Source organism: Chiloscyllium plagiosum, unplaced genomic scaffold (assembly GCF_037043375.1).
Source record: "Chiloscyllium plagiosum isolate Xiang-an unplaced genomic scaffold, Cpla_swu_hap1 HiC_scaffold_12, whole genome shotgun sequence".
Classification (NCBI taxonomy): Eukaryota; Metazoa; Chordata; class Chondrichthyes; order Orectolobiformes; family Hemiscylliidae; genus Chiloscyllium; species Chiloscyllium plagiosum.
Window position 1 is genome coordinate 39,157,755 of NW_028270150.1, and position 23,130 is coordinate 39,180,884.

General features: G+C 42.3%; 1 protein-coding gene across 1 annotated transcript in view; it reads left to right on the forward strand.

Annotated features, from left to right (window-relative positions):
- Positions 1-23,130, forward strand: part of LOC122555564 (NXPE family member 3-like) — a 142,675-nt gene that overhangs the window by 59,705 nt on the left and 59,840 nt on the right. Inside the window, exon 2 of the mRNA XM_043701591.2 lies at positions 9,840-10,156. The gene's annotated coding sequence lies outside the window, so the exon portion shown is untranslated. The remainder of the gene's footprint in view (positions 1-9,839; positions 10,157-23,130) is intronic.

Genomic DNA, 23,130 nt, shown 5'->3' on the forward strand with positions numbered 1-23,130 from the left:
AGGAGGATTTAAACTAGTAAGGATGGGGGGAGGGGGCGATGGGACCCAGGGAGATAAGGAGATAGTGAGGAAAGAGATCAATCTGAGACTGGGAGAGTTGAGAAAAGAAGCGAATCAAACAGTCAGAGCAGGCAGGGACAAAGCAGAGAACAAAGTAGGACTGGTAAATTAAACTGTTTTTATTTCAATGCAAGAGGCCTAACAGGGAAGACAGATGAACTCAGGGCATTGTTAGGAACATGGGACTGGGATATCATAGCAATTATAGAAACATGGCTCAGGGATGGACAGGACTGGCAGCTTAATATTCCAGGATCCAAAGCTACAGGAAGGACAGAAAGCGAGGAAGCAGCGTGCCATTTTTGATAAGGTAGCATTACAGCTTTACTGAGGATGGGTATTCCCGGAAATACATCCAGAGAAGTTATTTGAGTTGAACTGAGAAATGAAAAAGGGATGATCACCTTATTGGGATTGTATTATAGATCTCCAAATAGTCAGAGGGAAATTGAGAAGGCAACATACCTTCCGGGAGTCCCGTTCCTGACCACAAAAATCTCCTGTCAATCCATCTACCTATTGAGTCTCCTACCACTTGCGCTTTGTAAAGATCTGAGTTCAAAGTTCACCACAGCAGCTGATGGAATTTAAATGGGGTTGGAGTATAAGTGCAGGGAAGTCTTATTTAGAAAAGGGTCCCCTTGTTTAGGAACATTCAGAGAAGCCTCACTAGAGTCATAGAGCATAGAAACAATCCCTTCAGCCTAAATCTATTAGATTAGATTACTTACAGTGTGGAAACAGGCCCTTCGGCCAAACAACCCACCGAAGTGCAACCCACCCAGACCCATTCCCCTACATTTACCCCTTCACCTAACACTACAGGCAATTTAGCATGGCCAATTCACCTAACCCGCACATTTTTGGACTGTGGGAGGAAACTGGAGCACCCAGAGGAAACCCACGCAGACACAGGGAGAATGTGCAAACTCCACACAGTCAGTCACCTGAGGAGGGAATTGAACCCAGGTCTCTGGCGCTGTGAGGCAGCAGTGCTAACCACTGTGCCACTGTGCTGCCCTATGCTGTCTAACACCAAACCATATTCATCTCATTTAACTGCACTTAGTCCAATGCCTACGATACCTGGCATTTTTGAGATATAAGAACAGTAGTAGACCATTCAGTCTTTGAAACCTGTTCCATCATTCAATAAGATCAAGACTGGCCGAACTACAAATGCCTGCCTTGGGCCCATATCCCTTGATACTTTTGCTTAATAAGAACTTGTCTGTCTCAGATCAGCTGGAACAATTGAATTAGCATCACCTGCTGTCTGAGGAAGAGAGATCCAAACCTCCTCTAGTCTTTGTGTGTAGAAATGTGTTCGAACATCTCTCCTGAAAGAAAAGCAGAACCGCAGATGCTGTAGATCAGAAACAAAACCAGAAATAGTTCTGAGGAAGGATCACTGGACTCAGAACGTGAAATATGATTTCTCATCACAGATGCTGTCAGACCTGCTGAGTTTTTCTAGCAACTTTGTTTATCTCTCCTGAAAGTCCTGACCCCTAATTTTTAAATTATACCCCGATTCTGGAATCTTCAAGCAGTAGAAATAGTTTGTTTTTATCTATCCTGTCTATCATTTCATTGGAGGCAGTGGAGAGAGGGTTCACTTGGATGATCCCTGGGATGGTGGGATTGTTTAATGAGCATTGGCTAAACAGTTAGCACTATATTCACTGGTGTTTAGAAGAATGAGAGGTGACTTCATTGAAACATATAGGATTCTCAATGGACTTGACAGGGTAAATTCTGAGAGGATGCTTCCTCTCATGGGAGAATGCAGGATCATGGGGGCACAGTCTCAGAATAAAGGGGTGCCGATGTTTGACTGAGATGAGGAGGAATTTCTTGTCTCAGAAGGTTTTAACTCTTTACCAGAGAAAACGACAGAGGCAAGGCCCTTGTGTATACATAAGGCTGAGATAGATTGATTCTAGATCAGTCGGGGAATAAAGGGTTGTGAGGAAAGGGCAAGGAAGTGGATGTGAGGATTTTCGCATCAGCCATGATCTAATTGAATGGTGGAGCAGGCTCAAGGACCTGAATGGCCAACTTTCTGATGACCTTATGGCTCCTGAAGATATGGTTCTGCTGCTTGGTTTGGTGTGGGAGGAGGGAGGTCCTCCAGTAAGTTCTTTGAAAGTGTGCTTCATCATCCTGGCATGCTGTACTGTGAACAACTGGCACAGGTAATGAGGTCATATGATAGATGCTGAGGAACCAGGAGAATGGGGAGAGGTCTTTCATGGAGATGGAGGCGGATATTAAGTCACAGGAGGCTCTCTTTGTTGGTGACAGAGCTCAGCTGCATCGGATGCCATAAGTTATTTAGATCGGATTGACACACACTTCCAGTGATTGAAAGCTGGGTGCAGCAACCAGACATACTATTGTATAGTCATTGTTCACGATGCACTGTAAGGACAACCTGCAGCCTCTATTCATTTTGTTTGTGTTTGCTTTTGATGATTGCAAACAAAAGCTCATCTTTGGAATTGTCCAAATGCTTTCCTATGCAGGCAGTTCTGCTATAACGCATGTTTCATTAACACGAATGCGCTATAACACAATTGATGAATTTGGGACACTTTCTAAAGCGCAAAGTTTTAAAGGGTGTAAATGGTGCTACTGTTAAATGATTTTTTATAACACGGGATTGCATGAGAACAGAACTACTGCGTCAGAGCAGAACTGACTGTTTGTGATGTTCCCATACTAGACAATGATAAGATGTGGGCTTAGAGTGAGCACAGGGAGCTGTGTAGCAGTAGCTAGGCGATGGATGGGATGTGGTTGCAGACAGGTACCCTTTGTGGCCTAGTGGCTAAACAGCAACTTGGGTGCAAGAATATAGTTGCATGAGGGAGTGTCAGTTATGTGCCGTGAGTAATGCAGCTGTGCCATTACATTACCAGAGAAGAGCGATGCTGGAATGCCAACACTTGTCTGGGGGCACAGCAACCTTTTAAAGTGGCATGGGTGCCAGGGATGGCGACTATCAGGGGACATCCTGTGAGTGGTGAGTTGTTCCAAGAATGATGAGTGGTAGAATGGGGCTGGGATTTAATGAGACCTGTGCTATATGTGCAGGAATAGATGGTTAATGAAAGATGTTTGTCAAGATGTGGGGAAAAAACTCATTCAGCTGTGTGAAACTCGACAAAACTGACATTTAGCCAAAAAATTCAATGCTTTATATCTTTAATATGTTGTTTTAATTAGGTTTCTGATAATTTTCTACAGTAGCCTATGTACCTCTTATTGGAATTACTCACAGATTCTGAAAACTGCATCTTAAAATTAAAAGGCACAATAGGGGAAGGAGACAATTGAGGAAACTTTTATCTTGTTTCTCATTTCTGTAAATGAATAAGGACAGAGTGTAATCAGCAAATACTGATCTCCAGTAAGCACTAATCTAACTTTCCCGAGAAAACATTTAGTTTGTCTGTAACAAAAACAGAAATCACTGGAAAAGCTCAGCAGGTCTGGCAACACCTGTGGAGAGAAATCAGAGTTATCGTTTCAGGTCAAGTGACCCTTCCTCAGAATGTCTGAGTTTGTCAGTCACTGGTGAGATCATGCCAAGTAAGGTCAACCACAGCTATGTATAACATAGAAAATGTAGATGATGATTCTAATCATGTGACACCGATAAGAAGAAACTGATGCTGTAGTGTCTGGAAAGGAAACATCTGCTGTCTTTCACACACAAAGCCTACTAATCACCTGATCTTATACAGCTTGCTTATCCAATTATAGGAATTTCTAAACTATATTCCCTACTGTAATCAAAATAGATATCCACATTTGACAAAGGTTTGTTGTCTCCTACTGAAGCACTGCCAAATGTATGATTTAATGTACAGTTAAACTGAGTTGCATGTATTCAAAGATCTCAATGGCCCAACTCAAAAAAGCATTTCAGCAGACCCTTCAGTGGCACAGTACAAGCATCTCTCCTACGTTTTTTGGATTATAGCCAGGCTTCATGTGAAATCCATGACAATGTGGTTAATTCTTTACTGCCCTCAGAAGAGAATGTGTTGCTGGAAAAGCGCAGCAGGTCAGGCAGCATCCAAGGAGCAGGAGAATCGACGTTTCGGGCATGAGCCCTTCTTCAGGAATGAGGAGAGTGTGCCAAGAAGGCTAAGATAAAATCTCCCTACCTTTTATCTTAGCCTGCTTGGCACACTCTCCTCATTCCTGAAGAAGGGCTCATGCCCGAAACGTCGATTCTCCTGCTCCTTGGATGCTGCCTGACCTGCTGCGCTTTTCCAGCAACACATTTTCAGCTCTGATCTCCAGCATCTGCAGTCCTCACTTTCTCCTAGAAGATTTTTGCCCTCAGAAGAGGCTACTTAGTTCAAGGGCAATTCAATATGGGCACTGACCTTTCCCATGATGCCCAAATCCCATGAAAGAATAAAGAAAAAGAAGACATAGGTTTTTTAAAACATCCATTAATTCATTGGACTTGGGCTTTGCTGGCTAGGTCAGCCTTTTTTGCTTAACTATGACTGTCCTTGGTCATTACTTGGGTGAGCTACCTTCTTGAACTACTACATTCTATGTAATTTGTGCACATCTGCAACTCTATTAGATAGAACATTCCAGGACTATGATCCAGCCACATTGAAGGGAATATAATTCCAAGTCAGGACAGCATATGATTAAAAGAGGAAGTTATAGGTTGTGGTGTTCCTATACATCTGCTGCCATTCTTCTTCTAGATGGTAGCAATAATGGACTTTGGAAGCTCCAGTCTAAGAGGACAGGTGAGTTGTTGCTTTGCATCTTGTAGATGTGCACATTACTGCCAATGTGTGTTGGTGGTGGAGTGAATGAATGTTGAAGGTGTCAGATGGGACGTCAATCAAGTAGGTTGCTTCATTCTGAATAATGTCAAGCTTCTTGAGTAGACCCATTTAGGCAAGTCAAGAGCATTAGATTGCAATCATGACTTGTGTCTTGTAGATGATGAATAGGGTTTGAGGAGTCAGGAGGTGAGTTACTTACCACAGAAAACCCCAGTATCTATATGGCTAGTCCAGTTCAGTGTCTGGTCAATGTTAACTCCCAGGATGTTGGTAGTCTCAACAGTGATGGTAATATCATTGAATGTCAAGGGGATAATAGTTGAGCAATGTCTTGCTGGAAATTGTTCTTGTCTGTCACTTGTGCATTGCTTGCTACTCGTTAGCATGACCTTGAAGCTTGTCCAGGTCTTGCTGCATTTGAACACTGAAGGCTTCAGTAGCTGAGGTGCTGAACATTATTCAATAAGGCCATAAGACATAAGTGCAGTAGAAGACCATTCAACCCATCAAGTCTGGCCTGCTATTCAATGAGATCATGGCCTATTTGAAAATCCACCATTCTACTTTTAGTTCTGTCTTCTTCCCCCATCCCCTAATTCCCTTATTGATTAATGTGCCTAGGTAACAAGGCCCTCCTGAATTCCATGACTTATTTGTGAAGAAGGTGCAGCCAACCACTTCTGCCAATACTGGCCTTGAGAATACATCTAAGAAAGAAATGTGTCAGTTGTGGGACAGTTGACAGCAAATATTTACCCCTCAATTAGCATAATAAAAACAAATTATCTGCACAGTGTAGGAGATTGTTGTGAACAAATTGGCTACATGCATTTCTTTCATTACAAATGTAACTCAGCAGCCATAAACAGGTGTAGTCAAAGAAAACAGTATAAAAAGATTTTTTTTTGCTTATCTTAATCAGAATAAGTGAAAGGAAGACAAAAATTTCTACACTAAAAAAACTCAGTTTACATTCATTTTGGACTGCATTAATTAAAATTGAATCGAGATTGAAATTGTATTTTATCACTCATGTATATGGAGCCGTGTGTGAAAGGATGTACTAATTCAGTGCTAACTTATCCATCAAATGATAATTATTGGCCTGTTCAAATAAGGTCAACAAAAGTGAATGTATTGTCATACTTTAAGATGAATAGTCATCAGGGGTGAAGGATTTTCAATGTTTGCCTGTATTGGATGCAAAATTGATGAAAATGATTTGACTGGAATGACCATCCATTCAGGATTATTAGTTAGTCCAATTACCATTGGTAACATATGGCAAGAGGGTGTGCAGTGCAAACTCAGGAAAACTGCAGCTGAGAAAGACAGACAGAACTTGCCAATTTCACAGCCAATGGACCATTAATCTGATCACTGTAATCTTGCTACATCCAGTCATGAATAATAGTGGGCCAATAAAGCATTGACTGGAGGAGAAAAGTCCACAAATATTCCCCCCTTCAATGATGGGGCAGTTCAGCACATCAGTGCAATAGATACGGCCAAATAATTTGCAATCACCTTCAGTTAGAAGGTCCAAATGGATGCTCTATTTTGGCTGCCTCCTAAGATTTGCATCATCAAGATACCAGTGTTCAGCCTATTTAGTTCATTCCATTGAATATCAAATAATGATTGAAGACAGTGGAAATTGCAATAAGTGCCCACAACATTTTGGCTGTTTTATTAAAGTTTTGCATTCTAATCACATCCTCCAGCAAGTTGTGTCCGTACAGATGTAACACTAGCATCTAGTCAACAATGTGAGAATATTGACTAGGTATTGCCAGTAAAAGCAGGGTAAACCAAATTTAATCATCAGTGAAATTGTAGAAGGTGTCATGACCTTGCTATTAAGAGACACTTACTCAGCTTACTCACTTATTTGGGTTCTGTCAGTTGCTTCCTTCCAGTTCTCATTATAGCCTTGAATTGTGGAGGTGAGAGTGACTGCCCTTGACATCCAGGTTGTACTTGACCGAGGGTGGAATCAAGGAGCCCTACTAAAACAGAGGTTAGTGGAATCAGTAGAAAAACACACCTCTGGTTAAAGTCATACCCTAGCAGAAAGAAAGATTGTTGTGGTTGTTGCAGCCCAATTATCTTAAGCTCAGGACATCTCTGCAGGAGTCTCTTGAGGTGATGTCCAAGGCCTAACCATCTTCAGCTGCTTCACCAATGATCTTCCATTATCATAATGTTAAATAGTTAATATGATTCCTATATTTAGGAAAGGGGACAAAGCATACACAGGAATTATAAATCATTCAGCTTACCACTGCTGTTAGGAAAACAATGGAATCCTGACTAAAAGGGGCAATAGCAGCGCATCTAGAGAAAAGAAATATGTAATGAATAATTAGTCATACATTACATAAGAGGAAATGCAAACATACATACATAAAAAAACACTTTGCTAAAGTACCCCTTAACAGACCAATAAATAAAATCAGAACATGTGGAGTCAGGGAACGTATAGAAGGTAGATTGCACAAAATCAGAGAGTAAAAGGTAGTTATTCAGAGTGGTAGAAGATCATTGTTGCTCACAATTTATATTCATTTTTGGGACCTTCCTAAATTTCTAAATTTGTGAATGACATCAACATTGATCACATAGTCAATATTGAGAATGACTGCAATAAATTACAGTAAATTTATAACTTTGCAGAATAGGCAAGAAGACCAAAACAGATAAAATTCGACGTCAGACGTAGAGGGTGGCTACTTAATACAATGTATTCCATTCGACTGACCTTTATAAATGGTCACCTGCAGTTCCCAATTTCAGCCAGGAGGGGCAGGCCAGAAGAGAGGTTGGGCTGTAACCCAGGAAAGGCTGAGAAGGCTATTTGCTATTCATGTTGAGCTGCGAGGAAAGCCTGACTTGCTGCTCCTAGCAATACATCTGAAAATGAAAATAAAAGAATAAAATGTAATTCATTCACTTTGCTTAACATCCATACAGTCCCATCCATGTCCCATCCATGTTCGCCCATTCTACCTAATGTCTTCTATCCATCTCCTAGGCCCTTCATACTATCCCTTATACTATCCTATACCCTTCCACCCATCTCCCATGTATCCACAAATGCCCATAATGTCCTGTGTCCTACCCCATTCACCATGGCCCTGATGTTCTTTATTCCATGCTATGCAACTCTGAAATTCTTGACAGACATTGACAAGTTTTGACACTTTTTGACAGTCCTTGATAAACGTCATACTTCTTCAGCAGCTTTACAGTTCCAAATGGTTTATGCACCCTTTAGGAAGAATGTTCTGTACTGTTAGCAATCCTAGTGAAAACCAGACCCCGTCCCAACCCTGTACCACACCACCAAGTGTATTCTTTTGTGTTTATTCATGGGATGTGGGTGTCCAGCCTTTATTACCCATTCCTAATTGCCCAAAGGCGCAGTTTAGAGTCAACACCATTACTGTGGGTCTGCAGTCACATGTGGGAGATGGCCAGAAACTCGATAGCAAAGTAGAGAGAGAAAGAGAGACAGAGACAGAGACGGGGTGGGGGGTGGGGATAGGAGGGGAACAGAGAGAGACAGAGAGACAGAGACAGACAGAGATGGGGGTGGGGGGAGGGGGAGAGAGAGAGATGCAGATGGCCAGCAATCATTGCACCAACTCAAACTATAAGTTTTATTTTTTACTTGTTTTGCAGACATTGCGGCCAGTGGGACAAAAATGGTGCCACCTGCAGAAACCTGTTCCTTTATCAATACAGGAAGCACATTGTCCGGCTATATGTTTGATGCCTACTTCTGACATCTCGCCCACAGCTTCAATTCAAAGATCCTGCCCCCGTATTGTTTTAACCTAGTCAGCACTCAATGAAACTGTAGGCAAACTGATTTTGGCAAACATTACTCAGCAGGTGCAGTTAGTTTGCATATAAGTCCCTTTGCAGTATGACTGCTCCCAGAAACAAAAAGAGACAGATTTCAGTCTGCAACAAGCAATCCATAATGTTGTGTGTGTGTGGGAATGTACCTGGAGAGCAAATGTAATATTTCCAAAGTTGCTGGTAACACAAATCTAACTGGGATTGTAAATTTTGTGGAGGATGTAAGGAGGCTTCAAGCAGACTTCAACTTTGATGTAATTGGGCTAAAACGTAGCCTGAAGTTAGCCATTCTGGTAGAAACAGGAAGGATTTCTTCACAGTTGACGGGTTGGCAAGTGCTGGCATCCCAAATGAACTTGAGTGCCCTTCTTCAAAAGTCAGTAAAAGCTAGCTTACAGTGCAGTAAACAATTTGAAAGTCTGTTGGGCTCATTGCAAGAATGCAGAAGGAAATATGACTTGCTGAAATTAGCCTTGGTGGCTCTGCACCTGAAATATTGAGGATATACTTCCCAATGCAGGAGTGCAAGGGAGATTCACCAGACCAACCCTCTGAGATGATTTGATTGTTTTTATAAGTAGTGGTTGAGGTAACTGGTCCTGCAATCTCTGGAGTTTCAAAGAATTACAGAATTACAGTGATCTCACAGAAACTTATTTTTAAAATTCACTTTAATTAATTGGTGGGCCTTGGGCATTGCTGTCCCTAGTTGCCCTTCCTCAAGCTCAGAGGTCATGACAGCCTGTAGGCAGATAGGATGTTTGCCCTGGCTGGTCGCACTAAAAACAAGGGGCTGGATCACAGTAGAAAGTGTAAACAATGTCAGACTAAGCAGGTGGTAAACTCCCCATTTTCGGGCGCTGCGGAACCTCAATGGTGGAGACAAAGATGGAGAGACCCGTGGAGACTACTAATATTCTGGAGAACCTAGAGACTGTTTCAACTATCCCGATGTTGTTTTACTCCTGAGTTGCCAAATGGCTACTTCGCGGGATGACAGCAGCCACTTCAGGTTGGTCTGAATTGGGGTGTCACTGCATGCGGCTTTTAAAATGAACTCACTGGTGATATTCTCATACACAGGCAAACTTCACCGAACACATCCAACTCTGAATGAACGACACCGGCCGGTTATGAAACTGCTCTGGAATTTATCGAGTTAGGCAGCACAGACACAGACCACAATGTATGGACTCTGTTTCTGCCAGTGTCACCCCGTCTTTAATGATTCGTTGAAAGATTGGCTCTCGTGTATTTTGGGGCGTGGTCTTTTGCAGGATGTTCACGTTATCCACACGGTGTGTAATTTATTTTCGTTCCAAAGCTCTTTCAAGTTTCTTTTCCTCTGGACAACCCTCTTCAAAGTGAAGGAACATCTGGCTGTGAAAGGCTGATTGAAAGTAAGCATTCTTTTTCATTATTAAGTATCGAGTGCCTTATCTTCCCCTTTTGGAACTGCTGAACCTCAACTGGGATGGCTAAATGGTTAAAACATGCTGTTGATTTGTGTGCAGATATTTTCGAATTAATGAGTAGGAATCAAACTGTATCAATGGTCCAGCAGCGTACAATATTCGACAAACAAAAAATCTTCACCCATTAAACAGGGAATTAATGAATTGTAAGAACAAGAAAAAAAACTTCTTGTGTTAAATCCGTGGAGACAAACCCTCTAAATTTTGCCTCGCTGTGATGGAGTTGAGAGGATAAATTTACATTGCACAGCCAAACAAGTAAAGGTGCTTCTAACACAGAAACAGAGGTTGCTGGAGAAACTCAGTCGGTTTGGTAGCACCTGTGGGGGGAAACAGAGACATTCACCTCTCATCAGAACTGGCGCTCCTCTGTCTGTAACTGCATATGAAATGGGGGGGAAGGAGTAGTGGGCTGTTTTATGCAGCGGTAGCAACATCCATTTTCGCAGTTATATTTAACTCAGTTCCAATCACAAAACAGCCAATTCGGTGTCATCATTGTGCAGGACTTCATCCTTGAAAGAATTGAGGCAGTAATTATTCATTTAGGTCTAAAGGGCGACGTGGGTCTTGTAAAATAAAGAGCTGCGGATGATGGAGATCTGAAATAAAAATAGACATTGCTATAGAAACTAAGCAACTCAACTTGGGTCCAGTGATACTTGTTCAGAACTGGATCTGAAACATTGACTTTCTCCTCACAGCTGCTGAATTTCTCCAGCAATTTCTATTATTGTGACAACATGTACCTTTCTCTCCAAGTCGCAAGCTCCGAGATATAGCTCTTTTTTTCAAAAGGCCAGGAATGCATCTTGTACCTCTCACTGTGAACTTGTCCTATTTGGTGAGCAGTCCAGCCTCTTTGCTTTGTCTTGGGTGGCTGTACGGTGGTTAGCAGCACAGTGCTCCTGTCAGTCTGAGAACTTTTTTAGAGATGGTAATTTCCAGGGGATACATGTCCTCTCACCCCACAGGGAAGTAAGTGATAGAGGCTAGACTCTGCAGGAATAATCAGCATTCACGGTTTCTCAGTTTTGCTTTCTGAGGAGAATTACTGTTCCTTGGAGTGATTCAGTTAGAGGCAAAATCATGGCACATTGGAAGATTGCACTGTACAGGAGTCAGGAACATTTGACCTTGGAACTTTGGGTAACCGTCCTCCAAGGCGGACTTTGGGACAGGCAACACCACAAAGTGGCTGAACAGAGGCTGATGGCCAAGTTCAGCACTCATGGGGAAGTCCTTAATTAGGTCTTTGGGTTCATGTCACACTACAGGTGACCCCACTTCACTATACATACACAGACACAGACAAGGACGCACACACAAACACACACACACAGACAGACACACATACACATATACTCAGACACACACACTCGTACAGACACGCATACACTCTACAGACCCATACACTCACACAGACCTTCTCTCATACACAAGTCCTCTCTCGTAGGCTCACACATACACTCTCACACTAACACGCGCACACACATCCTCTCACAGACTTATACCCTTTTACACACACTCTCTCACAGATACTCATAACCCCCCACCCACACACACATATAAGTTTGTGGAGTGAATTTGTACTTGCAGAATTACATTTTATTTTGCTCAAAAACTGCAGAAATCCCTGTAAGATTCTGTAAATCCATTTTTTCAGATTAGAATCAGTCTGAACATTGTGGCACAGACACTCTCACACAGGGAACGTCACACCTTCAATGCATTGTCTGGGCCGTCATGATACCAATTGTTAAAGTTCACTTGAGAATATAACTTTAAAAAAGTTCTGCAATTTACGTATGAAAGAACTGAAACTAACATGGTCATTCTAAAAGATCCAAATCAGTCTAAAAGATGACAGACTTAACAAACAATCCAGATCTTTTTGAATATATAATTTCAGTTACATCACACTGTAAACTTTTGCTTTAAATTCTGTGTCTTAAGATCTTATATTCCACAACCACCTGATGAAGGAGCTGCGCTCTTAAAGCTAGTGATTCCAAATAAACCTGTTGGACTATAACCTGGTGTTGTGTGATTTTTTAACTCTGTACAGGAGGAGTGGGGAAGGACTAATTAGAAATTCTGTCGTCTCAAGAAATGTGGCATTAAATGATATTTCTGTAATGGTGAATATGATTTCGAAAAGGTGTATTGCCAGTATGGTGCCAAGGTAAAGGTGATCACTGAGTGGGTGTAGGAGATTCTGAGAGGAAATGGAAAATTCAAAGCTGTTTCAGGAATGAGCTAAAGGATTAAAAGAGTTCAACCTCAAAGACTGTGAAGCCAGTTTTACTGACAGTATCATCTGTTTGTGTGCAAATAGAAAGATAATATAGATAAAATGGTGGCTGGAGCAACAGTTCATCTGGGAGGAGTAAACCTCTTCAGTATAGACAAGATGCCAAGGTAGAGGAATTCTTGAAGTTTACGTTATAAAGATCTCAAGTCAAAAAATGGAAGAAGTGTTGAAGGCTGCCTGTGGAAATTGGCTTGTGTGAGAATGTGAAATGAGGAAGAACAGCTTATTTATTATCTCAATGCCTTAGATTAGTTTATTCAAAGGACATTGCCTATATAAATATGGAATGCAAGTAAATTTGTATTGACATAAATCAATTCTGATTGATGAAGTAAAGTGCCTTTACACATGGGACGGAAGGTGATTGGTATGAGGAAAGGTTTAATCAGTTAACAGTGGGAATAAAAGAGACTCTGACTTTGCTTCTTTCTTTGCAACCATGTAGACCATTCAGAGGTAAGGTGACATAGGGAGAGACAGAAAGTGAGAGGCTCAAGGACTAAAGCTGTGAGAGAAATGATGCTGTGCACTCTGGGCCTGATACAGCAGCATGTTCTGTGTTAAATTGCAAATTAATGCCCAGGGTTTGTTGACATAGTCTATTTGAGAACTTAATAAACTTGTGCTAAGTTTCTCTAAAAATAAGCCTACAATAAAGTTTTGCTGCAAATTTGTTGTTATGGACAGATTTACAGTATTTCTTCAAAGTTGCCTGTGATTAAGATTTGTATGTGGATGTGTGTACATAACTTGGTATGTAAAGTCAGCCATTTTAAATAACCCAACGGCAATGCCATCTGTTCTTTAAAGGAAAAAATGTATTTTATTTCTACACAATCTGCAACCTCATGGCCTGACATATCCCCCATTCAGCCATTGCCATCAAGTGGTGCATGGAGGTCGGGGGGTGGTCAACCCTGGTTAAGTGGAGAGTGCAGGGGGGCATGCCAGGAGCAGCACTAGACATACCTAAAAATGAGGTGTCAATCTGGTGAAGCTACCAAACAGGGCTGCTTCCATTCCAAGCAGTATGTGATAAACAGAGCAAAGCGATCCCATGACCAATGGATCAAATCTAAGTTGTGCAGTCTTCCCACATCCAGTCAGGAATGCTGGTGGACAATTAATCAACTGACTGGAGGAGGAGGAGGCTCCACAAATATTGCCATACAAATGCCAGGCTAGGACTATCACCAATATGAACAATCTAACCACTATCCCTTGGTATTCAGTAGTGTTTCCATCACTGAATCCCCTACTATCACCATCCTTGGCATTACCTTTGACCAGAAACTCAACTATATTCACCACATAAGCACAGCGGCTACAAAAGCAGGTCAGAGGCGATGAATACTGTGTAGAATAACTCACCTCCTGACTCCCCAAAGCATGTCCATCACTTACATGGCACAAGTCAGGAGTGTGATGGAATGCTCCTTACTAACCTGGATGGGTGCAGCCCCAACAACACTCATAAAGGTGGGTTCAATGCAATCCTCCCATTTTGAAGCTGAGCTATCAAGAGTCCAAATGAGGACTTTCAAATTGCAGAAGGAGTTAATTGTCTGTAATGAATTTAAATTTGAACAATCAGAGGTTGCTTTCATCGGAAGCTTGTAAATCAATGGGGCAAGGGAAAAATGCAGTTCCTGTTCTACTTTTGCAGGACTGGGTTTTTTTCAGTCTGATGTGCTACAACAGTCCAATAGTATGACCAACTGCTTGTAGCAGTTTGCTAGTCATAAGTAAGGAGGAAATGTAGCATCTTTGTCATGTGACCCTGTATCAAATATTAAATCCTTCCCCAAAAGGAAGTGTGATGATTTTATTTCACAGTTTGAAGTCTGTTTCTTTTCCCCATGCTGTGTTTATTTTTCATATTTTAAAGTGTCTTATCTGTTAAATGTGTTTGACTTTTATGATCTTCCTTCAAATAGAGGTAAGGTCCTAAAAGCCATTCAAGTGTCAATTTACATTTAGTGTTATAGAGTCATAGAGATGTACAGCACGGAAACAGACCCTTCAATCCAACTCATCCATGCCGACCAGATATCCTAACCTAGTCTAGTCTCATTTGCCAGCGCGTGGCCCATAACCCTTCCTGTTCATATACCCATCCAGATGCCTCTCAAATGTTCTTATTGTACCAGCCTCCACCACTTCCTCTGGCAGCTCATTCCATACTCGCATCACCATTTGTGTGAAAAAGTTGCCCCTCAGGTCCCTTTTAAATTTTTCTCCTTTTATCCAAAACCTATGCCCTCTAGTTCTGGACCCCCCCCCCCCCCAACCCATAGAAAAAGAATTTGTCTATTTATCCTATCCACGCCCATCATGATCTTATAAACCTCCATCACCCCTCAGCCTCTGACGGTCCAGAGAAAACAGCCCTAGCCTATTCAACCTCTCCCCATAGCTCAAATCATTCAACCCTGGCAACATTCTTGTAAATCTTTTCTGAACCCTTTCAAATTTCACATCATCCTTCGATAGGACGGAGACCAGGATTGCACACAATATTCCAAAAATGACCTAACCAATGTTGTGTACAGCCACAACATGACCTTCCAACTCCTATACTAATAAAGGAAAGCATACCAAATGCCTTCTTCACTATCTTATCTATCTGCAACTCTACTTTCAAGGAACTATGAACCTGCAATCCAAGGTCTCTTTGTTCAGCAACACTTCATAGGATCTTACCAATAAGTGTATACGTCCTGCTAAGATTTGCTTTCCCAAAATGCAGCACCTTACATTTATCTAAATTGAACTCTATCTGACACTCCTCAGCCCATTGGACCATCTGATCAAGATCCTGTTGTACTCTGAGGTAATCTTTTTCACTGCACATCCAATTGTGGTGTAATCTGCAAACTTACTAAATATACCTCCTGTGTTTACATCCAAGTTTACATCCAAGTCATATATATGATGAAAAGCAGTGGACCCAGCACCAATCCTTATGGTATACCACTGTTTGTGGATATCCATTGAGATGTCTTTCATACCTGGAATGCCTTCAGGTGCTTCCTGAAAACAAGAACAAGAGCTTGAATCCATAGTTCCTGTGAGCGAATCTGTTTTAATAAAGGCAATCTCTAAATCACATTTATTTCTCAATTCGTAACACTGTTCCTGCCTTAGAGGCACAACGACACTTGAAATGGTATACTGGCGCCAGCAGCAAGATTCCCAAATGAAGGATTCTACATTGTTACAAACGTTTATTCATAGATACACTTTAAGGTGCTGTCCTTTTTTGTCCTGAGCAAGCCATATATAGCTGCCTGCAAGGTCCAACTGGATATATTTTCTACTGCACAGTGGCATTATGACTCAGTGGTTAGCACTGCTGCTTCACAGCGTTAAGGTCTTGGTTTCGATTCCAGTGTCAGTGGACTGTCTGTGTGGAGTTTGTACATCTCCCTGTATCTATGTGGGTTTCTGCTGGGTAGTCAGGTTTCCTCCCACTGTCCAAAGATGTACAAGTTAGGTGGATTGGTCATGCTAAATTGCCCATAGCGTGTAGGTTAGCTACCTTAGCCACAAGTCCTGTAGAGTTATAGGGGGATGGGTTTGGGTGGGACACTCTTCAGAGAGTCAATGAGGACTTGTTGGGCCAAATGGCCTGTTTCTCCACTGTGGGAATTTTATGCACTTTTTTTGCAAGATAATAAAGTGAAAAGCATCAAATGAAGAGAAATGCAAATGAATTGCAAGGTTAGATTTCAGTTTTTTACATTAAAGGTAGTTTTTAACTATTAGCATTCTTTAACTAACATTAGAACTCACAGAGGATTAAGGTTCTTAAGCATTAGAACCAGTCCTGGGTGAAAACTGAACTGTACAAGACGGATGGGTTGCATCTGAATGGAGCTGGGACTGATGCTTATTTGGAGTGACCCACCAGAACTGTTGGGGAAGTTTGAAATAATTTGACAGAGTAGGAAACAGAAAAGGGTAGCAATTAGATAAGAGGACAGAGACAAAAAACAGCAGTTAAATTAGAAGGATCATAAATTACAGAGACTAGACTGAGGAAAATGGCAGATGAGATGAAAGAGTTATTAAGTTATATATGTATCAATTATTGTAGTGTAATTAAACGTTGGTGAAGGAAAGACACAAATTCCCACATGGGATAATGAGATAGTTGCACTAATGGAGAAATGGTTTAAAAAAAAGCTAACAATGAGTTCTTAATATTCCTGGACAGTAAGTATTCAGGAATAAGAAAGCAGGAGAAAGGGGAGGGAAATGTGGCAGTATTAACGACAATGTTGATGTCCTAAATGGAAGGGATTTATTCAATACTGCATGCAATTCTGGTCTTCTTCCTATCGGAAAGTTGTTGTGAAACTTGAAAGGGTTCAGAAAAGATTTACAAAGATGTTACCAGGGTTGGAGGATTTGAGCTACAGGGAGAGGCTGAACAGGCTGGGGATGTTTTCCCTGGAGCGTCAGAGGCTGAGGGGTGACCTTATAGAGGTTTACAAAATTGAGGGGCATGGATAGGATAAATAGGCAAAGTCTTTTCCCTGGGTCGGGGAGTCCAGAACTAGAGGGCATAGGTTTAGGGTGAGAGGGGAAAGATAGAAAAGAGATCTAAAGGGCAACTTTTTCCCACAGAGAGAGGTACATGTATGGAACGAGCTGCCAGAGGAAGTGGTGGAGGCTGGTACAATTGCAACATTTAAGAGGCATTTGGATGGGTATATGAATAGGAAGGGTTTGGAGGAATATGAGCAGGTGGGACTAGATTGGGTTGGGATATCTGGTCGGCATGGACGGGTTGGACCGAAGGGTCTGTTTCCATGTTGTACATCTCTATGACTCTATGATGTCTCCTATTTCTTGGTTCCTGAATATTATTTTATGTTCCTCAGCCTCATAAGAGGCCTACATTAATTTTAATCTCTCTCTTCCTTTTCATATATTTAATGAAAGACACTCTTGCTGTCTGTCCCGACATGTTTACTCTCAAAGTTTATTTTCTCAAATTTTATTTGGTACTATTTTGTTTGTTTTTAACCCTTCCCCAAAATTCAGGACATTGTAAGTTTCTTCTTTTGATTTGATGCTATCCTGATTTATGGTGTACTGTGTTCTCACTATCCACTGGAGTAATGCCAGATGATTGGAGGGTGGCAAATGTTATTCCCTTGTTCGAGAAAGGGAATAGTGAAAATCCTGGGAATTATAGACCATTCAGATTTACATCAGTGGTGAGCAAAGTATTGGAGATGATTCCGAGAGACAGGATATATAATTACATAGAAAACTATAGTTTGATTAAAAATAGTCAGCATGGCTTTGTGAGGGGCAGGCCATGCCTCACAAACCTTGTTGAATTCTTTGAGGATGTGATAAAACACATTGATGAAGGTAGAGCAGTGGATGTGGTGTATCTGAATTTGAGCAAGGCATTTGATAAGGATCCCCATGGTCGACTCATTCAGAAAGTAAGGAGGCATGTTTGTCTGGATACAGAATTGGCTGGCCCATAGAAGACAGAGGTTGGTGTTAGTTGAAAAGTATTCAGCCTGGAGCTCGATAACCAGTGCTGTTCTGCAGGGATTGTTTCTAGGACCTCTGCTCTTTGTGATTTTTATAAGTGACTTGGATGAGGAAGTGGTAGGGTAGGTTAGTAAGGTTTGCTAATGAAGCAAAGGTTGGTTGAGTTGTGGATCGTGTGGAAGGCTGTTGTAGGTTGCAACAGGACATTGTCAGGATGCAGAACTGGGCCAGTAAGTGGCAGATGGAGTTCAACCTAGAAAAGTGTGAAGTCATTCACTTTGGAAGATTGAATTTGAATGCAGAATTCAGGGTTAAAGGCAGGATTATGGCAGTGTGGAGGAACAGAGGGATCTTGGGGTCCTTGTCCATAGATCCCTCAAAGTTGCCACCCAAGTTGTTAAGAAGGAGTATTGTGTGTTGGCTTTCATTAGCAGGGATTAAGTTTAAGAATTGTGGGGTTATGTTGCAGCTCTGTAAAGCCCTGGTTAGATCACATTTGGAATATTGTGTTCAGTTCTGGTCACCTCATTAGAGGAAAGATGCAGAAGCTTTAGAGAGGGTGCAAAGGAGATTTACCAGGATGCTGCCTGGACTGGAGGGCATGTCTTTTGAAGAAAGGTTGAGGGAGCTATGGCTTTTCTCTTTGAAGCAAAGGTAACTTGATTGAGGTGTACAAGATGTTGAGAGGCATGGACAGAGTGGATAGCCCGAGACTTTTTCCCATTGCGGAAATGTCTGTCACGAGGGAGCATAATTTTAAGGTAATTGGAGGAAGGTTTAGGGGAGATGTCAGAGGTCAGTTCTTCACACAGAGAGTGGTGGGTGTGTGGAATGCGCTGCTGACAGTCATACTAGAGTCGGATGGATTAGGGACATTTAAGCCACTCTGGGATAGGCATATGGAAGATAGTACAATGAAGGGTAGTTTAGTCTGATTTTAGAGTAAGATAAAAGGCTGGCACAACATTGAGGGCCGAAGGGCCTGTACTGTGCTGTACTGTTCTATGTTCTGTATTCTCTATGTTCTATATTGTTGCCATTAACTTGGATGAATTTAAGGGCAGCACAGTAACTCAGTGGTTACCACTGTTGACTCACAGCACTAGGGTCCCTCAGGCAACTGTCTGTGTGGAGTTTATATATTCTGCCCATATATGTGTAGGTTTCCTCCCACAGTCCAAACATGTGGATTGGTGGATTGGCCATGCTAAATTGCCCATGTTGTACAGGCTAGGTAAATTGGCCATGAGAAATACACATTTATAAGGATTGTGTGGGTCATTCATTTGAGTCAAATCGCTTGCTTCTACAGTGTAGGGATTCTATATTGATAATGCTGCCATTAGTAGTGGAATAGTTGCTTTTGAAATTCTTGGCTATGCGTGATAGTTCGGAGCCTTTTGACCTAGTTCCTTTTTGATGATAATTTCACTGACAGTTCTGATTTCTGTCCCTCCAGAGTGAGAAGATATCTTTGTTTCCTTTTAGCACAGTGATGTCTGATGGCTGTCCTTGACCTACACAGGCCACAAGACTACTCGAGCATGTCAGCTCACAGACCGAGACAAAGGCTGCCGTGGTTTCTAACCACAATGCTTGCTTGTTTCTGAGAGGACAGAAGAAAACTGTATCTTTTGACTCATGTTCACAGTCTTCAGGAAGTCCACCTTTTAACACTGAACTGACTTTTAATCCAACTTAATGCTCTATCTCCATCACTGTTGACCCCATTACTGAGTTTTGCATCATTTGCAAACCTCTAACTAAGACTGCATCATTTACAAATTTTTAAAGCGTAATGGACTAAAACTGAAGTTTGGGGAAAGCTATTACAAAAAGTGAGGGTGTAGGATCAAGCTCAACGGCTCTTTCAAAGCGTTAGAAGAGCTATTCTGGGCGAAATGGCCTCCTTTAATGCTACAAGTTTCTGCAATTCTACAATTGTACTGTTACATTCTGGAAAGAGATGTGCCTTAAATGAGCTCCACTCTATCTGGTTGCTGAAAGGGTACAAGTATTACTTGTTTACAAGGCCTTGTCCACTTTGCAGAATTGGTTTGTCTTCCATTTCTGCCTGTCCTCGTTTCCAAGGATTGGTCCACTGACTTCCACTGGAATGACCATTCTTATGGGCCAAATATTTTGTCAATGCCTTCTGCAAGATATCTGACCAGGTAGTGGCCTCACTCTTATCATGGCACAGGACCTAAACCTGGAATTGCTGGCTCAGAGATAAGGATGCTACCACTGCATCATAAGACCTTGCATTTGTCCATCGGGTTCACTGAAAACCAGACATGATATATGAAAGAGACAAGGATTAATAGTTCCAGCCCTGAGAAAAAAACAACTGAGGCCTGGCAATCAATGTATTGGTGGTACTGTTGATGTCTGCTTTGTTCCACAAATCCGGACGACACAGGTTTTCTGTATAACAGCAGTAGCTTTATTATCGGACAGCTGACGGGAGATTCAAAGCGTCTCTAATGTAGCTGTGTGTCTGCTTGTAGTGACTCTTCCTCATGAATCTCTGCCCTACACCCAGAGACAGTATATTTTATAGGAATTGAACAAAGACTTATCAGTCACATGGTTGATTGTCATTACATAGTTTAAAGTAGGTAATTATGGATTTACAAAACCCGATGAATGTCAATGTCCTGTAATAACGTGTGAATGGACTATAGCAAGCGATTATCGTATCTTCCATGATTACCTGTTGATGGAAAGAAATTAAGGCAGAAAGGTTTTGCTTGTTACGAATGGGGAACTCACATACTTATGCTAATATGGAAGAGAGGTAAATGGGGGGGTTCACATACCTATATTAATATGGGGGGGGGGGGGAAGTGAATGGGGATTCACATACTATGCTAATATGGAAGTGAGGTAAGACAATGGGAGAGGGAGGCAGTTAACTGGGTTGGTGACAGGGCTATTCGTCCTGTCTGGAAAGGACAAAGGTCTTGTCTGGGCTTACTTGCATGGAATGGGAAAAATCCTCATGCATGGACTAAGAGTACAGGCTTTCAGTTGCTGTTGCAGTAAGTCCTTTGGTAGTGGGATTTTTAACCCTAAAGTCCCCAATGTGCCCCAAAAGAGAGGTAAAGCATGGACCTAATCCCTCTGTGACATTTTAACTTCCTCATTCCCTCCTTTTGATCATTTGATGACCAACTAGCCCCGCCCATGCCCGTGCAACGACCCTGCCCCCTTTCACAGAGCCTGCTGTGGAAGCATTCGGACAACGGTGGCCAGAAGCGCCAGAGCTGGCTAAGTTCTTAGGAATGCAAATAGATCCCTGCCGAGGGAGAGAACATTCCCACCCAGGTGAGGATTCCGGTGAGAGACATTCTGGATCTCTGGGGTGATGGCAGGTTGCCCAAAACTCGAATGCGAGGAAAAGCATATCCCATACAGCATGGCCCCTCCCAATCTGAGGGAAGCCAAGGGTAGGCTTTTAACCCGCAAATAAAATATGTGCCATTGTAAGCTGTCTCCCCGCCCCCCCCCCCCCCCCCCCCCCCCCCACCCACAGCCTGGGAACAGGATTATTCTAGAGGTGGCCTGAGGTTCTTTTGGGGATGGTGGACGAGTCAAATATAAAGTACCCATATTCTGTTAAGTTCTGATGGTAGATGAGCACTCACCCATTCCCACAGAAGTGCCTTTGGTGGACTTCCGTTCCCATCTGAAACAAGTGGTGTTGTCCATGGTATTGATGAGAACTACAAGGGAGGGGGGCTTATGCGATTGGTTATAACTGGGGTGATACCAGTCCTTGAATGAGGTCAGGTTATACCCTGCTAACTGCCACTCCCATGTGTCCTCGGTGTTAACAAGATCACTGGACGGAACTCTACGCCATAGCCATTTGGCCAGCTCATGGCAGGGAAAAGGCACTGGCCACAAAGAGATTCCTCCTACCAATTTGAGTGGGATATGGGCACATACCCAGCAGTGGATATCTCTCCCTGTTACATGGGCCGTCTTTTTGCACCGAGCCTATCATGCTGAGGGGTTTCAATTTGGGATCTACCCTTTCTGAAGGCTCCATCTCCCAAAGTCACCAAGGTCACAACTATGGGAAACATTATCCTTAGTGGTTGTCTGCTTTCACACTGACTCTTTTGCAGTCAGTTCTATGTATCCACTGGGGATGCCCTTGTACTTTCACAGCCATGGGGGTGGTTAATAACACCTGGAATGGTTCTTTACATCTTGATCCAAGCTTTTTTCATTCCTAGTCTATCAGGATGAAGACCCCTGGCTCGGCAGCGGGGTCGTTTCCTTCAGGTAGATCGTCGCTTTCTCTGTAAGCCTGGCATACCTGCGAATGCAAACTTTGGAGAGATTTGGTTAGCCTCTGTAGGTACATCCCCACCTCCTCTCCCAGGGTGTTCATATCTAGTCTCTCAGGGAGGGGGGTGTAGGACTATCCCAGGTCCCCATGGGTTTCCCGTAAATTATCTCAGCAGGCCTGGTCTTGCTAGAAGGGGTAACCCTCATGTGGAATAGGGCTAGGAGGAGGACCTTCAACCAGTTTAGGCCTGTTTGTTGTTATAATTTTGCCAGCTTGTTTTTTAGCGTACCATTTGCTCGTTCTACAACTCCAGCTGCCTTTGTTTGGTGGAAACCGTGGAATTGTTGTTTTATCGCTAGTTCCCTGCAAATTTCCTGGTTGATTTTGGTCATGACGTGTGGCCCATTATCAGAGCTAATAGTCACCAGTAGTCCATATCGGGGAATTATTTCCCCTCAGCAGTATTTTTACTACTGTTGCAGCCGTGTTGTCCGTCATTGGAATTGCCTCGATCCATCTGCTGAAGACATCTATTATTACCAAACTATACAAATAACACTGTACTTTGGGTAGTTCTATAAAATCCAGTTGTAAACGATTAAAAAGCCCACCAAGCAAGGGGGTGGTTCCCGAACAGCAAGGCATCCCTTTTCCAACATTTGTTTTTTTTTCAGATTAGGCATGCTTGTGCTTGTTCCTCAGCTGTCTTCTGGAAGTCGGGGTGCCACCAGGTCTGTAACAAAGTGTTGACCATTCCCTCAT